The sequence below is a fragment of the Dreissena polymorpha genome, chromosome 4 (assembly GCF_020536995.1).
Source record: "Dreissena polymorpha isolate Duluth1 chromosome 4, UMN_Dpol_1.0, whole genome shotgun sequence".
Lineage (NCBI taxonomy): Eukaryota > Metazoa > Mollusca > Bivalvia > Myida > Dreissenidae > Dreissena > Dreissena polymorpha.
In genome coordinates this window covers 18,770,273-18,785,665 of record NC_068358.1, presented here as the reverse complement: position 1 = coordinate 18,785,665, position 15,393 = coordinate 18,770,273, and the positions used below count along the sequence as shown (strand labels likewise).

Genomic DNA, 15,393 nt, shown 5'->3' with positions numbered 1-15,393 from the left:
TAACCATACTATTTGTATATGATTGTGTAGGCGCCAGTGTGCTGAACATTTTGATATATGTGGTTGGATATTTGTTTACTATATCTTCGTTGTATTGGCACTAAACTCACAAAACAGAGTTGAAAAAATCACAACGCGATAGTCGCTCCTCAATAGAAATCATATCGAGCTGCTTTCGTCAGTCGAACGTCATGAAAACATTTGAGTTCTCGGAATTGAAAATAAATATTGAATTGTTCAGGCTATGTAGAAAACTAAATGGGTATACGGGAATATTTTGTGCTGATGTTAAATGTTCAGTAATAAATATTTTGATGGATTACTCACATATTTGATATGATCTAGGATTATTTCAGAATGATAGGTTAGTAAATCTATGTTTGACTAGATTTTTTTATATACACGCCTTTTGTCGTTTTAACATTGACTATAAAAATCTGCGTTGAGTACGCCTCATAACAAGATTTGAGACCTAAAGACCATGGATTTGCTTTAACTCGAAGGAAATACTGGATGGATTGTACGGACTCATGCTTATCAATTTTTATGCCCATTCAAGCTGTGAGTGTGAATATTTCGGCTTGTATGGTCATGAAAAAATATCATCACAAAGTCAATATTTGTAGGATTTTTGCATGTTAAGTATGATTTTTTGATTTCTCATCAAATACACATTCAATCGTAACTCAAATCATGAAGAATAAACATTTTCAATGTGCTTTTCTGTCATTCTTCGTTTGGTCGTTGAAGGGTTCGGACGTGTTTTTCGAAGCTCTCGACGTCGTGACCTCATTATAATTTGAACTGCGCGCGTAAAGAACCCTCAGTTGCGACTTGGGCATTGACCAATACGGACGTGTTTTTAAAGCGCTCTGAAAAAAGTTTTGACTTTTTAATTTTTTTTACTATGACAGAATCTTAGTTGACTGATGGTCTTTGACAAAGACAGACTTGTTTTTGTGAGCTCTGAACAAAATTTGACTTTGAAATATTTTTACGATTAAAAAGTTTCAGTTGACTTTTGAACGTTGACGAAGACGGACGTACTTTCGTGAGCTCTGACTATTGATGAAAAGTTTTCGCGTTATAGAATAGCGACTTGGTACTCAGGTTGTTGAATGACTGGATGACTGTAGTGTTAGGTTATTGTTATGAGATAACAACTTGACTTTGACTTGAGTTGTGAAATGAAATCATACTCTTATGCGATGATAACTTTTGAACGTTTAGTACTGACTGACAACGAATTTTTGTGAGCGTTATAATATGAAATGTTTGACTTACATTAATTTTTTTGAACGACTTGACTTCACTTTAAGTTTTGACATCGGACTGATCGGACGTGTTTTTTTAAGCCCTGACTGTTGTGAATAATTAAATTTATGTTGTGGTGTCAAGCGATTGACTGTCAGTTGAGGTTCAGATGTCGAGCTGTGCGGACGTGTTCATCGAGCTGCTGTCTACAAAAAACGTGAGTACAAATTTTTTTCGTTTTACTGTTTACAAGTTGCGTGATGATGTATGATGGTTGTAATGTGTTGGGTAGAAATTACTCAGTGCTGTTGTAATGTGTTGGGTAGAAATTACTCAGTGCTGATACAGTGTCGATATGTTGTGATGAGCGATAATAGTGGATGATGGTGGAACAGAATATTCATTGAGCTATTTTGAGGAAGCGAACATATGATGGAAAAATGTTGCAAAAATATTAAATGACAATGTATTGAATCGCTTTTGTTGATATGTATGATATTGATTAAATTGTATTTGCATGCTGTAACATTTCTATTCCATTTCAGGGGGCTGTGGTGAGTATTGTAGTATAAATTTGTTTCAATAAATCATGATGAATGAAAACTGATTTCGATTCGTTTTGTACAGGTTTACTTGTATAGAAGTGTAATGCGTTGGGTAGAAATTAGAATCTACTCAGTACTGATATAGTGTCGATATGTTGTGATTAGCGATGATGGTGTATGATGGTGGAACAGAACATGAGCTACTTTGGGGAAACGAACATATGATTGAAAAATGATTGCAAACATAGTAGATGAATGATATGATATTGCTTAAATTGTATTTGCATGCTGTAACATTTCTATTCCATTTCAGTGCACTGTGGTGAGTATTGACTATTGTAGTATAAATTTGTTTCAATAAACGATGATGAATGAAAACTGATTTCGATTCGTTTTGTGTAATTTTAGGGATTTTCACTCTATAACAACTCTGTCGGTTGGTGTTCATGAGTGCGAGCTTAATACAGCAATGTTTGAGTAGTACAAAATTGTTTTCGCTTTTGTGGTCGCCAGCTGTCCGTGATCTGTAAAGTGAAAATACACAGAGCTATGAAGCATAAAAATGTTTCGAAATTTTATCAATGATTGTATACTATGCATGTTTTGATTTAGTTCGTTTCAGATTTGACATGAGATGAAAACCTGACATGATTTGAACAGAGCTGGGAAACGAAAAGGTAAGTTTGTTTCATTCCACTATGAACACTTGTATTTTGACAAAAGAAGAGATAAAGTGAGTTACTTTATCATCATGGTTTCATTTGGTGTATAACACATGAACAGAGGTAAACCTAGCTAGCTTTTCGTGTACTCTATTTTGGATGATGAGTATGTCAGTAACTTTAATTGTACGGCTAGTAAAGTATGAACATGAATGCTTTGTTCAGATTTTCAGATGTGTGCTGGCAGTTCAAGTCTGGCAGCTGGAGTGAACAGTCGTGTTTTCTGGAGCTCCAACAATATGCTAGAAGGTAAGTAACTATGTTTGTTTTGCATTGCATGTTTTATATGTTTCAGACTTTCAAGCAGAGATGTCATGCTGACTGGAGTTGAGCACAGGGCAGTGACAAAGTGAAAGGTAAGTACTTTTGACTGAATGTTTGTTCTATGCATGTTTTGTTTTAATACATTTCAGGAGTGCTTATCCAGTGATGATATGACAGTTGGAGTGAACAGTGGAGCCAAGCAGTCTTGTTTTTGGAGCTACTCAACAAGCCTTGAAGGTAAGTTTAGAATTTCTCAATGTTAGTGAATTGAAGTACTGTCACTTGCTTTTGGACAGTCGAACAGAACAGACGTGGTTGCGAGAGCTCTCATATCTGTTGTGTTAAACTGTTTTTATGATATGTTATGTTTGTTTGTTTGTTTGTGATGTACTATTTTTCAGATGCTGATGGCAGTGATGGGTTTTCAAGCTGACCTGAACAGAAAAGCACTCATATGGTAAGTACAAAATAGTTGTTATATGGGATGTTTTGTGCATGCTTTTATGTTTCAGGTGTACTTGCTGACAGCGACGAAGACGAATCAAGAAGAGGAACATTGTTGAGAAAGTGATTGGGACTTGCAAACAGGGTAAGTGTAACACTTGTGTTTGTTTAATTTGTAACATGCGTGCTTTGCTCTGTTTCAGATTTCACATGCAGAAATTAAACAGGATTTCAACTGCTGAGACACAATTCATCAAAAGTAAGGTAAGTTTTAATTCATTGATTTGAGTTGTACAATGTGTTCTTTACTTTATTTCAGATTCGAGTCACTGGTTTACACATGGAAGAAGATTTCCGCGTCTGTTACTCAACTCTACAGAAGCAAGGTAAGTCGATCAAATTTTTGTTTTCATTTGTACTGCTGTAATGTGATGGTAAACTTATGCTATTTTTCATGTGTGTCATGTACAGATGGATAATTCAAGTTTGATCTGTGTTGGTTTATGTTCAAAAACGTTTTACATGTATGTGTGTTTGAAGATGTTTTGTTTCAGTGGATGTCCAGATGGCAAGCAGTACAGACGTGTTTCTTGGAGCTGCCAAACAGTGAGTACAAACGTTTTATATTTTTCAGTTGTTTACTCATAGAAGTCTGTGAAAGATGATAACAAGGGTTGAATCTATCAGTACTTGTGTCTAAAAATGCTGATGTGTGACGGTTTACTGAAAAGGGTAAATGCTAGCCAGTACTAACACTTGAGCAACCGTGGGATGTCGAACTAACTGATGATGTACTATGATGGTGAACACTTACTATGTGTATCGAAATGCTTTTGTTGATATTTATTATAGATGATTTGATATTGGTTAACATTTGTTTGCATGCTGTTAACATTTCTATTTCATTTCAGGGAGCTGTGGTGAGTATTGTAGTATACATTTGTTTCAATAATGTTTGAGTAGTACAAAAATGTCTTTACTTTTGTGATCGCCAGTTGTCTGTGATATGTAACGTAAACAAAAAACACAGCTATGAAGCATACAATTGTTTCGAAATTTTATCAATGATTGTATACTATGCATGTTTTGATTTAGTTCGTTTCAGATATGACATGACATGAAGAGTTGACAGTCGAACAGAGCTGAGCAACGCAAAAAGGTAAGTGTGTTTCATTTTAGTATGAACACTTGTATTTTGTTTTTATATGGTATGTTTTGTACATGCTATGTTTCAGGTGTACTTGTAGTCAGCGACGAAGACGATTCAAGAAGAGGAACATTGCTGAGAAAGTGAATGGGACTTGCAAACAGGGTAAGTGTTACAATTGTTTGTTTGATTTTTACCATGCATACTTTGCTTTGCTCTGTTTCAGATTTCACATGCAGAAATGGTCTCATAGCAGTGCCAACAGTGAATAAGGATTTCAGCTGCTGTGAAACAACTCAACAGAAAGTAGGTAAGCATTGAATGAATGCACTTGAGTTGTACAATTTGATGTGATGCTTTTCTCTGTTTCAGATTCAAGTTCCTGGTGTAGACAGAGAAATGTGTTTGAAGAAGGAATTCTACTACTGTGATTCAACTCTACAGAAGCAAGGTAAGTAGAAACAAAATTTTGGTTTAATTTAACTCATGTGTTTTGCACTGCATGCTATTTTTCAGGTCTCTCATGCAGTGATGGAAAAAAAGAAGATTTCAAGAAAGAATCACTGCTGCAACTCAGGCCTATAACAAGGTAAGTGTTTACTATATTGTATACAAAATGTTTCTCTGTTTTACTCTGTTTCAGGTTTCAATTGCAGAGATGTTGCAGAGATGTTTTGACAGCTTGTGGCAGAAAAGAAATTCAGCATCTGTTTCTCGACTCTAGCCACGAGGTAAGTCAAAACAAATATACTGGTTTGTATGTAATGTTGTTATGCCCTTCTATGTTTCAGACTTACATTGCTGTGACTGTTCCACAGTGGGTCAAAAAAGAGACGAATACAGGTTTCAAGAAGAAAATTGGCTGTTAAAAACCTGCACAAAATATGAGGTAAGTAAACTACTCTTTTGGTTTGTTTTGTGCTTTGTTATGCTTAACTATTTTTCAGATTGGAATGGTGGGTCGTTACAGAGCAGACTTTCGGACTACTGAGAAGTTGAGAAACAGAGAATGATTCAAGATCAGCTAGGTAAGTCTTGATTATTATGCATTGCTAAATGTTTTTTTCATTCCAGTATGGCTGTGGTAAGTACACAAACTTTCTATAATTTAATATTGAACTGTTTTTATGACCTGTATTCTGCATTGTAAAATGTCTGTTTTTCATTTCAGTATCCTGTGGTAAGTACACTAACTTTGTATAATTTCATATTGAAATGTTTTGATGACTTGTATCCTGCTATGCAATGCTTAATATATTTTTCATTTCAGTGTGGCTGTGGTACGTACACTAACTTTCTTTTCTTTTTCATATTGAACTGTTTTGGTGACTTGTATTCTGCTATACAAAATGTGTTTTTTTCATTTCAGTTGCCTGTGGTAAGTACAATTGCCTTCTTTAATTTTCATATTGAACTGTTTTGATGACTTGTATACTGCATTGTAAAATGTGTTTCTTTTTCATTTCAGTATGGCTGTGGTAAGTACAATTGCCTTCTTTAATTTTCATATTGAACTGTTTTGATGACTTTTATTCTGCCATACAAAATGTGTTTTTTTTCATTTCAGTTGCCTGTTGGTAAGTACAATTTGCTTTCTTTAATTGCATATTGAAATATGTTTTATGACTTTTATTCTGCTATGCTTTTTTCATTTCAGTTTGGCAGATGTAAGTACACTTCATTTATGTAAAAACTGAATATGATTGTTGTGCTATACAAAATGTGCTTTTCTCAATTTCGGGTCAGCAATGGTAAGTAGATTGTGTTTCTTTATGTATAATTTTGTATACATATTGTTTTTTTCATCATAGCATGTTTTTCATATTTATGCTTTGTGTAAGTAAAATGTTCATAAATCATTCTTATCTTAAAACTAAAAATGTATTGTGCTATGCAAAATGTCTGTATGATTTCAGTTGCCAGAGGTGAGTACCATTACAGTTGAAAAGTTAGTTTTGTTTAGTTCAAGTTTTGGTTCACAGTTCTGTTTGTTATTTGGCAAAATTTACATGTATGCATTGAGTCTTGATTTCAGCTCGATTGTGGACTGAAGAAGATTGTCCGCAGAGGGATTGGATACAAAATACAAAGTAAGTACTGAGTTTCTTACTAAAAGTTTTGAGTTGTATTCATTGTGTGTTAATATGCTATGATTGCTATGAACATGACTTTTGTATTTCAGCGAAGACAACATAGGTAAGTAAAATTGTTATCTGTTTCATGTTTACTGTTACAGTTCAATATTGTGTTTATAAATTGTAAGTTGTACAAACACATTCAAAAGTTTCTGATCATGCTTTCGATTTCATTTCAGCTTTACTGCTGGACGAGTGTTCTCTACTACTAGACGTGTCAGGTTTACTACCAGGCGAGCAGTGACAACAAGGCGCCTTTGTGGAAACAGCAAAACAAACAAGTGAGTATTAGTTGAACAATTGTTTGAGATTGTTTTAATGTTATGTTATACTTAAATGCAAAATTGTGCACATAAATTGTAAGTTGTACAAACACAGTGAAAGTTTCTGATCATGCTTTTCATTTCATTTCAGCTCTACTGCAAGACGAGCAGTAACAGCAAGGCGCCTGAACATGCAACACAATACAAAAAAGTAAGTATCAGTCAAACAGTTGGTAGAGTTGTGTGTTTTTCTTTAGCAGTTTGTGTTTACTATTTTATTTGATCCATGGTATATTACACATGCATGTTTTTATCATTTCAGGCTGTTTACTTTCATCGTTTACTGTTTAACACAATTTGCTTTTCTATTTTCAGTGCCAATTTGCAAACCTTGATGTGGACACCGAGTAGTCAATACATACGTGTGGCGTATAGCTGCGACAAAACCGTGGGTCCATCGCACCGATAACTTGAACATTGGCCCGTGTATGGACATCAGTGCAACTTTGTGAATCCATGTAACTTTGTGAATCCATGTAACATTGCGAATGTGTGTCGATCGAAAAATGTGTACATTCTGCACTGAAACGAACTCGGTGTTGCAAGTGGCAAGTGTTGACAGTGTGTATGTTTATGTTTATGTTTTTACATGAAAAATAAAGGAGATTGTTGTTTTATTGTGCTGGCCAGCAATATTGATGTATTGATGTATGTGTTTGTGTTTAAACTATGCAATACCAAAATCAAACAAAAAATAAACATTAACAGTCATTAACTGTGTTTGGGCGGCCGAGGGGTTTAAGACTCCACAAGTGTGAAGCGCACTGATAGCACTTGGGGGTAAACACCTCGGTATTTCGGTGCTAAAATGTTTTCACGGTGCTTATTTTGACGCACTGTTAGAACTACCAACCAGTAAATGATTGCTTGATTTATAAAACAAATATTCAGTCTCTACTTTGGCACAAGAGACTCTAAGTATCAAATACCAACAATTTAGACGCAGACAATCACATGGTGGTACACCAGTCCGAATATACTCATTGCTCTAGCCAGGATTGCAAATTACTTGTGTTGACTAGCAAGGCTCCCTAGTAACGGAGCAGTGTTACTGGCGTTTTTTGGGTCGATAGTGCTTAGGTGAGGTTTTGCTCGAATCGGGAGCGGGTCACTCGCTTGGGCGAGTTAGTTTTCGCTCGTAGTTTCCAATCTGGCTAGATCAATGTAAGGTTGTCGTTGACTGCTATTTGGCAAGCAGAAAGACAACAGCGGTTAATTAACTGAGTATGGGCGACCGAGGTATGTAGGTGTCAATAGACCGACTCCACAAGTTGCGAAGCGAACCGATAGCACTTGAGGGGAAACGCCTCGGTTTTCGGTTCTAACATGTGTTATCCATGCTGTCGTTATACTCTGGCAAGGCTCCTCAATCTATCGCGAGGGACACTCATTATTGCCCGCAAGCTTTAGAACCTGACGTGGGTCGATGCGTATGCGAGTCCGAGGACGCGATGGCATTTGATAAGGCTACCAACCAGTTAATGATTGCATGATCTATAAAACCAAATTTTAAGTCTACTTGGGCACAAGAGATTCCAAGTACCAAAATACCAACAATTAACAAGCAGACGCTTTTCAAAACTATGACCGCTGAGATTGATAGTCAGATGGAGTCCTGCCCATTTAGCTGTGTAGCGGTCTAGGGCGGGGTTGCAAGTCAATACGAAATGAGGCGCTATAAAGCAACTCGTCCCCGTTATGACCGTCAATACTTTCGACACTATCTGGGAATCCTTTCAACACCACATTGTTGCGCTGTTGGAAGGGTGGTAGGCACGCATGGTGACATGCCTGTGCTTTGCTATGCGACACCATGGTATTTTCGTACGGTGACACGAAATATCTTAATCTGGCTCTCTCAGAAACGCAGGCACGCGTTGACCGAACCTGACCGATGACCGAGCAATAACATTTCTATTAAGTGCTTTAATGCACAAAGTCTGCTAGGGCTGGGGTGGGAAGGCGACTTCTCTTGTACTCAGACAAGAGGAACGGTCACAAGTCCGTGAAAACGCCGAGTGACACCACTAGCTTTCAATCGTACAAAGCAAAAAACTTTCAAACTTTAGTTTGAGGTGAAATGATAAAAAAACTATATAAACAACTAACCGTTATAAGATATTCGCCATATGGACACAAACTATGCTACTCAATGTTGCGTTGAACATTAATTGCGCCTTACGAACTACTCGTGTTGAAACTAATATTGAGTGACTCGTAAACTTAAAGCAGTTACTCGCTTTTGACTGCATACACATTTTGTACAACGGCTCGTTATTGGTATAACTTGTCTTTCAATGAGACACATTAACACAAACGTTCAACAGTATTTAGGCTTTATATTGCGCTTGTAGAATATACGAACAAAACACACTATATAAATGACGTTTAGGGATTATTTTGACTTTCCATTTGAGATGATATGATGAAAAAGTATATACATCAGTTTAAGCGACTTTCATGACATTCACCACATGGCCATAAACTTGCGTTATTCAATGAAATGTTAAAATTTCGCTAGCAAAATAAATAAAAACTATATACGCAGTTTCATAACTTTCGATGTATGATCATGAAGTTTGAAATTGTGCAAAGCAATTTTGCGTTAAAAGTTGCATGCAGTTTAAAACCTGAAACATTTCGCTACACTTCAACCGTATTCAACACTCAAGAACTCAATTGTTTGTACAGAACAATACGAATGTTCCCATTTTGAAACGACAGTCAAGTAACACAACCGCTTGAATGTTTTGAAAAGCAGTATCGCTTCATCGCTATGATTTGGTTGTGAGATGTAATATATAGTATAGTAGCATCAATGTTACAGACCCGTAAGCACATTCATACACCTGCTTTAATATTTCGGAAAGCAGTATTACTTCAATGATATGGTTTGGTTATAAGATACAATATATGATGTATTGATGTAACAGATCTGTATGCACATGTTAAACAACTACTTGGTTAGTTTGCAAAGCAGTGTCGCTTCAATGCTGCGTCAAAACATTTCTGCAAGATGTAAAAAATATCTATTTGAATGGGATTTCTGAGGTTTAGCCATCGCCGAAAGGCCAATGTTTCTTCGTTAATGCATGGCAAAAGTAAAGGCTATATTGTTTGCTAGTATGCTAGTCCGTATTGCATATCGCAAGGTGGTAAAGCGGCTCTTTTCATTTTGCTGTGAAAAGAACGGTCACAAGCCCGTACAAACGCTGAGTGACACCTCTTGATCATGTAGCTTGTATGAAACGTGTTTATACAACCACAGTAGTTCAAAGCAGAACGCTTTTCCTTCTTTGAGGGAGAAGAAATCTGGGTGCAAGTCCCGGCTTTGGTTATAACACGAATACTACTCGCTGCTCAATAGCAATATTCATACTCTTACACAGTCAATATAATCTCGGGACCAAATGCCACTAGGCTCGATTTCTAGTTGCTGCACTCTTGATTAAAATGAACCAACAAATTGCAATTGAGTACATGATTGAAATGTACCAGTAATTATTCGCTTATCGGTATGTAGCAAAACTATTTGACCAATCTACTTTATAACCAACACAGTTCAAATTGAACGCTTGAACATTCGCTGATAAAAGACACGCAAAAGCTATTAAATTCTGAAATGATTCACACTCCTACACAGGCAATTTTATCGCGGGACCAAATACCCATAGGCTCGATTTCGAGTTGCTTGTAAGTCAACCGGCCGCACTCGAAGTATCCGTACATATTTTAAATATTTATACACATGTACGCGCGTTCTTCGAACAAACCTGTTTTAGTGATGTGTCGCGCTTATGCTTAACAAATTGGTCAAAATGGTGAAATAATGCTTGTTTAATTAATCAAAAAAATATTTATCATGGTATTGTTAAAAACACATTAAGAATCTATGACTGACCTACTGTAGTTATATAGCCGAATATCTTCATTTAACATATTTCTGGTCTAAATACAATTCCAGTTCACATAGATAACGCGAACGCGCCTATATTATATAAAGATCCGTGTACTGGCCGCATACTGACCATGATACCTTGCGGCTTGGAATGCAATGCATTATTTTAAAGTGAGATCACGATTCCACTGCTGAAACGACGGCTTGTTTAAAACTTTTTAATTTTACATGTATAATGTTCAATTTCGAAAATAATTTAAAATGGTTAGGCCAAAACAAATATCAGGATATGGAAAAAACGATACTTTTATGAACTAACATATACAAGTACACAGGCATCAATATGGTAGTAATTACTCAATATTAGACCATTGAATCAGCCAATGGAATAAATGAAGTGTATTCATTCGTATCTAGCCGCGGGAAATTTTATTTGAATTTTATTGGATACTTACAAAGGTCATGTAAGGTGAAAAGCTGGCTTAGACAGCTATGCCGAAAAAAGAAACAACTAAAATGTAGATACGTGCATTTTAACTTTGGTAAATATCCAATATAAAATCCCAATAACCGTCTACCTCAGTCGATAGAGCCCTGGATATCGGCTCACGGGATTGGATAGCGGGATCGATCTCCGGCCCTGCCTGCGACACTACATATGAGGGGATAGGTAATGTAATCCTTTCTACGGCCATTCCTCCTCTTCCACTGATAATGGTAGGGCTGTGGTAAGTTTCTGGCAAATTAAGGAAGTACTGATAAACCAGCTGACCAAACGAAAGAGTCGAAGCAAAAATGCGCTTTGGCGGTATTGTTCTTGTCCATAAATGTGGTGTTGTTTTTTTACCAAAGTGGTGAAAAACTACTCCTGCCAATGTCAATACAATTTCTTAACTTTTAGTATTCTTCTTCAGTGGCTTGATGTTCATCTCATTTAAGTTATATCAATTTGTGTGTATCGGACTTATATTAACATACATATATTGAATACAACTCTATATACAAGTTATCAATACAATTAATTGTTGACAGTTCTTGACATCCTGATACAGAACCGATGTAGTTCTAGATATCCGAACGGAGTAAAGGAAAAACGAAACAAATCGACAGTGAGTCACAATAGCGCATGATTTGGCAATATAGCATGCGTTACTGCCTTTGTCGAAACGTTAATTGTCCGCGTGTCAACAAACGTATTGTTGACATCAACTCAAAATTCGTTGGAAATAATTTTTTAAGCACTCGTTAAGTAATGACAGAATTTCTCATATGTTTGGGAAAAGTGCGATCATGTTATCTTCAGTAAATAACACTTTATAAAGTAGTCAATGTTTGTAAAACAAAATTAAAATATTACATACATTTTCAAAAGACGTATTCAGTTACCAACGCCATCATTTATTGGAAAGTTCTTTGGATTTTAGTAACTTATTCTGTTTAACGGAAAATACCGGGACTGGGTGTGGAATGTAAGGGTCGCAATATCTTGATTCCTTCTTTCATCGTAGCAAGTTTCTTGTTTGTATTTTCAAGTAAGCACATGCACAAAGATCATACCAAAAGCTGTCGTATGAGATGATGAATCTGGTATTTTCAACAAATACTGAATCAGTTTATATAAATCGAAACCAACCGCCATACAGACATTTCATCGCGGCCACAATACTTATCATCAGTGACTCACCTCAAATGAAGTCTCCAACATCTACTTACATACTGTCAGTTGAGCTGTGTGATATTTTAAATTCCTCTAAGAAGTACCTCATGCAACAAGTTGGTGATCCCGAAGCACGGAACCTTTCGAGCACAACCGATTGCATACGAATGCAAACTGTCCGATATTATGCATGATTGTGTATTGAGTATAGATGATAATATCAGCTGTATCAGTAAACAAGTTATAAGTGGGTAAGATTCATTAATTAAAATTATCACCACAGAGTAAGAATGATACCAATAGGTGAGCGCTATGTTTAACTGTATGTCTTTAAATTAAATACATTCAAAATATATAGACAAACATAAATGTGTACTTTGTTAAATCTAAATAATTATATAATGTTCAATTGATGACATATCTACATGAATGTCATGTTTACTTACCGTTCTAGGGCTGTGCTCTCAAGTGGAATCGTTTTTTATATGTAGAATTGAGCTAGCATATTTGGTATACGCAACTTGTCAATTATCTTAAATATGAGCCGCGTCATGCGAAAACGGATCTTATGCGATCTGCGACCATCTTTGAAGCATGACAACCTGTGGAATGCTGTCAGCTATAAAGTCACTTGTGGTTTCGTGGTCTCGTTAGCGGACAGGTTAGTTTCTAAACAGACTGCTGCATAATACACATGTTCGCATGAAGCGGCTCATAAAGAAGCAGATGGTTACCTGAGGATTGTAGGTTTCATTATTTGAATATTTGACTTTTTTCGTTTTCATAAACAATAAGATGCAATTTTTTTCATGCTTATTAGTAAGGGGAAATCATAGATCAATGTAACGATTATATAAATACTGCACTAATTGTACTTTTAAATTGAAAACAACATATATAAGCGTGCATTTATATATTATTTTTAAATGTTGCGATTTACATTCCTTTCAATTCAAAATCGATTAATTTGCATTTTCTATATTATCTATTTTTAGGAAGCTATGTACGGTTTGATTTTACACTTCAAATGAGTTCACATCGTAATTATATGTAGATAATTTGCACTGATCCGCATATTTTGTTTACAAGTATATGCTAATGCAATTGTATTTTGTATGAAAGTTTATTGCTCAAGAATGACTAATGCTCTTGTTAATATAAAAAGTGACCTATGGTGGTTAAAAGAGGCCAATATATCATATTTATATTCACTTCTAATCGTGATTGCAATGATGGAAAGACAAATTATCATTTGATAAGAGACATTGTTCAAGAGATAAGGCTTATTAAACTTGCAATGAAGTGTATTTGATTTAAGGATAACAATAATTATTTTGACTTATCTAAAAACTGTTTCAATTATTAATATTATCTATCATCTGATACCATTTGGTCTGCAAACAAAATGAAATTGAATATACTCAATGCAGATGTATGTTAGCATTAATGAATAATTAAATCGATGGTATATATAGAAAGTAAGTAGAACGTCCCTGTCCAGAAATACCAATACGAGTCCTCAGAACAAATTACTTCTATTACCGAACGGCCATTCCGGATCAAATAATGACCCTGTTTTTTTTTACTTAAGCCCTGCGCGTGTGATCAGAATTTTGAACGATTAATTTACATAAACATTCATCACTACTCCACCGTTTTGCGTACCAAGCGAAATACCCTTTTATCCGTGTAGTTAAATTATTACTCCTTAACAAACCAGTTGTATAGTTGGTTTATTTCTATCTCCGTATATCTTTTGTTCTCTTGTCCCTAGACTTTTGTGTTAACTTATTTGACTGGTAAGTGGCAAATAAAGGACTATTGGCGATTTGTCAATCTTGTAACATATCTTTTGAAATAAACATAATTAAATATGTTTTGTATCACACTGGACATAGACCTATCTGACATTTCAGTGGAAGCCACGAGGACGTTGTCGTGTGTGCGTTTAGCCACCGAGTTGGTACGGGTACTCACTACCATAAGCATTGTGGCCGGTATCCTATCATTTTCCTTACAAGCTGAATATATCTTCAGCATCGGCCTCTTGATTTCTGGATCCGCGGTGAGTTGGTGATTCCTATTATATATCGGAAATGTCTTAGTTCGAATAAAATATGCATGTTTATTTAAACGTCATTTACTTTCATGAATTCGACATTAAAGGTTAACTTATACGAATGCAGCTGGAAATTGTGCTTTAATAGTTTAAACCATTTCATGTTGAAAATCTATAAGTTTTGACAGTGAGCATCTTACAGCAAAAGTACTCGCTGTATCACTTTCTCGATCATTCCTATGGAAATAAACTCCATTAAAAAAATCGGGTATACGTTCAATGATGTGAACAATTTTTAAATCTAAATAAAGTCGTTTAAGTTTAACGCATAAGCAAGATGGTAAATATTTATGTACCTACAAACACAAATCTCACATTTCAGTGTTAAACAATAAAAGATTACAAAATGAGTACAACTTAATATTCGTTTGCAAATATCGATTGTGTGTTTTAAATGCAATTCTATGTTTAACGCATATTGTACAATACTATCTACATGTATTTACCAGGGGACCGTTTCTTAAAACCACGTACGTTCAAAAATCATGCGTAAGTGCAAAACGTTCAGTTTGTAGCGTTTCTATAAACTTCGTAAAGTTACGTTTACCGTATTTTTGCACGTAAAGTTACGTGTGCTCAAAGGCTCACGTAACTCAGTAATTAAGCGTAAATATGGCGGCGTATGCACCGATATTTCGGAGAACCGAACGTAGACTACGAAATCTACGAGCGCAACATCATTTTAGTTAATTTAAACCTTTACATATATAAAGAGCTTGGTAGGGCATGGAAAGATACTGTAACGGAAATCCTGCGTTGATTGTGCAGGATCTATTGTGTACGATTGTGGATTGGAGGTTTGTTTAAAGAGGAAATTTTACATGTTCAAATCGATTGTTGTTATGATTTGTTCGATTTTCCTTTTGACAATTCATTCAACTCTCG

At 35.6% G+C, this 15,393-nt stretch overlaps 1 long non-coding RNA gene across 7 annotated transcripts; it reads left to right on the top strand.

Moving 5' to 3' along the window:
- The first annotated feature begins 860 nt into the window (after positions 1–860).
- LOC127879572 (uncharacterized) lies at positions 861–7,451 on the top strand. Of its 7 annotated transcripts, XR_008049158.1 has the most exons (6): positions 862–2,476; positions 2,687–2,770; positions 2,935–3,022; positions 3,187–6,792; positions 6,926–6,985; positions 7,150–7,451. It is a non-coding gene; the product is annotated as an uncharacterized LOC127879572 (long non-coding RNA). The 7 variants fall into 7 exon arrangements; XR_008049155.1 differs by having other exon boundaries at positions 861–2,476; positions 2,935–6,792; XR_008049153.1 differs by having other exon boundaries at positions 861–2,476; positions 2,687–6,792.
- Positions 7,452–15,393: the final 7,942 nt, after the last annotated feature.